Genomic DNA, 2,976 nt, shown 5'->3' with positions numbered 1-2,976 from the left:
TTTCCACCTGTAATACATAAAATGTTTAATCAGGTGAGGGAGATGGAAAACATGTTTTTACCTATAATCACTCACTTGAGAAATGGAATGCAACTGTTTTGACTCTTGTACCTGCTTGCAAGGTTCTGTTGGGGTAGAAAAGCTGTAAAACAACATGAGATAAAAGAGAATAAAGGGAGAAAAAATAAAAAAGGAAACCATCAAGAGAGCTTGTGAGTGCCTTTTTCCCTAACCCAGGGTCTTGTTACCTGCACCCTCAAAAAGCAGTTTGTATTCTGGGTAGGAATCAGCTACGTTCTTGACCTGTTCATGGAAATCAGCCCAAGCCAGCTGAGCCAAGCCCTCAGGATTGAGTCAGCCACGGTGTGGAAAGAGGTGGGCATAGTCCTTCTTGAACAGTTCTGTGGTGATAATGAAGGTGTAACAGTCTGCTTCAAACTCTTAAGACAGAACACCTGGCATTAACTCCGGTCTTCCCTAATAAAGTGCAGAATTTGTAGAAGGACTCCAGATAGGCTTTGTAAAGCGTACTTTGGATTATCTCGATGTTCAGCTCATCAAGGTCCTGCTTTGAGATGCAGTCCTGGAAAAAAAAAAAGACACCAGGGGTGTGTCCACCAGAATGGCCCTGTAGAACTCTGTAGGTGTCTGTGTGATGTTCATGACCTTCGTCTTCTCAAAACTGCCTAGTGAGTGGCACTTGAGCACAAGATCAGTGATTGAACAGCAGTGCAATTTGCCTGTGATGAGCAGGATCATGTTGTCAATCATGTAGCTCTAAGTAATGAAGTCCAGGACCACTGCTCCCTCCACCGCCAAGTTGTTTCTCTGGGAGCTATATTTTAACATGGAAAATGGTTACTTGAAGGGATTAGTGTGTGGCTTGAAGGCTGGGATGCTCAGTAAGGCAGACTACCTCAACCTGGTGCCTAGGACGCTAGAGGACTTGAAGCTGCACCTGCAGCCTATACAGTATGACAACTTCCTGGCTCACGAAGCATCACCTATAACAGTGTATGTCATCAATGACAACAAGCTCAAGAAGAAGATGGAAGTAAAGCTCTACTACATGAAAAAAATGAATGCATTGTAAGTCATCTTAAAATACGAAAAACAATATAAGACCTCAAAGACTTTGTGTATGACCATTTGAAATTAATTGAAAGGCTTCATTTGAACATGTTATTATCCTTTTTACTTTTTGTTTTTCCTAAACTCAGACCACAAGAAATGGCAGGACCATAGGAAAACTAAAATTCTGTACTGAAATATGACTTCTGAAAATGATATTCATCAATAAATATAGAAAGCTATTTACATTTTTCTCTAAGTGTTCAACCTAACAAGTCTACATTTGGAATAAAGTGTATCTTCTTAAGAACACCTTTCTACAGTGGTTGCACAAGATTGCATTCTCACCAGCAATGGATGAGGGTACCCCTTCCTCCACAGCCTCTCCAGCAAAGGCTATCCTTGGTGTTTTTGACTTTAGCCATTCTGACAGGTGTAAGATGATATCTCAAAGTTGTTTTGATTTGCATTTCCCTGATTGCTAAGGAAATTGAGCACGACCTTAAGTGTCTTTTGGCCATTTGAACTTCTTCTGTTGAGAATTCTCTGTTCAGTTCAGTGCCCCATTTTTTAATTGGGTTAATTAGCATTTTAAAGTCTAGTTTCTTGAGTTCTCTATATATTTTGGAGATCAGACCTTTGTCTGTTGCGGGGTTGGTGAAGATCTTCTCCCAGTCAGTAGGTTGCCTTTGTGTCTTAGTGACAGTGTCCTTTGCTTTACAGAAGCTTCTCAGTTTTAGTAGGTCCCATTTATTCAATGTTGCCCTTAATGTCTGTGCTTCTGGGGTTATACCTAGGAAGCGATCGCCTGTGCCCATCTGTTGTAGGGTATTTTCCACTTTCTCTTCTATCAGGTTCAGTGTTTTCTGGCTGATATTGAGGTCTTTAATCCATTTGGACTTGAGTCAGTGTTTCGGTTTCTCAGGAAATTCGGGATCAACCTACCCCTGGACCCAGCAATACCACTCTTGGGAATTTACCCAAGAGATGCTCTATCACATGTCAAAAGCATTTGTTCAACTATGTTCATAGCAGTATTATTTGTAATAGCCAGAACCTGGAAACAACCTAGATGCCCTTCAATGGAAGAATGGATGAAGAAAGTATGGAATATATACACACTAGAGTACTACTCAGCGGTAAAAAACAATGACTTCTCGAATTTTGCATGCAAATGGATGGAAATAGAAAACACTATCCTGAGTGAGGTATCCCAGACCCAAAAAGATGAACATGGGATGTACTCACTCATAATTGGTTTCTAGCCATAAATAGGGGCCACAGAGTCTACAATTGGTGAACCTAAAGAAGCTAAGTACGAAGGTGAACCCAAGGAAAAACATATAGTTATCCTCTTGGATAAGGGAAGTAGACAAAATTGCCGGGGAGAAAAGTGGGATGTTGGGGGTGGGGTGGGATGGGGGTAAGGGGAGATGGGGAGAGAAAAGGTAGAAGGAAAGGAGGGGGGACTTGGGGAAACAGGAGGATCGGGATAAAGGAAGGTTGGATAGGGGAGCACGGAACCACAATTCTTAGTTAAGGGACCCACTTTAGGGTGGGCAGGAGACTTGACCCTAGAGGGGCTCCCAGGTGCCCAAGCTGAGGTCCCCAGTTAGTTCCTTGGGCAGCTGAGGATAGGGAACCTGAAATGACCCTATCCTAGAGCAATACTGACGAATATCTTGCATATCATCCTAGAACTTTCATCTGGCGATGGATGGAGATAGAGACAGAGACCCACACTGGAGCACAGGACTGAGCTCCCAAGGTCCCAACGAGGAGCAGAAGGAGGGAGAACATGAGCAAAGAAGTCGGGACCACGAGGGGTGCACCCACCCACTGAGACAGTGGAGCTGATCTACTCGGAGCTCACCAAGGCCAGCTGGACTGGGATTGAAAAAGCAT

The 2,976-nt window shown here is 43.1% G+C and overlaps 1 pseudogene; it reads right to left on the bottom strand.

Annotated features, from left to right (window-relative positions):
• Positions 1-228: 228 nt before the first annotated feature.
• LOC142840383 (V-type proton ATPase subunit d 1 pseudogene) lies at positions 229-849 on the bottom strand (annotated as a pseudogene).
• Positions 850-2,976: the final 2,127 nt, after the last annotated feature.

This window comes from Microtus pennsylvanicus, chromosome X (genome assembly GCF_037038515.1).
Source record: "Microtus pennsylvanicus isolate mMicPen1 chromosome X, mMicPen1.hap1, whole genome shotgun sequence".
Classification (NCBI taxonomy): Eukaryota; Metazoa; Chordata; class Mammalia; order Rodentia; family Cricetidae; genus Microtus; species Microtus pennsylvanicus.
The sequence above is the reverse complement of the archived record's forward strand: the minus strand, read 5'-3'. Positions and strand labels throughout refer to the sequence as shown.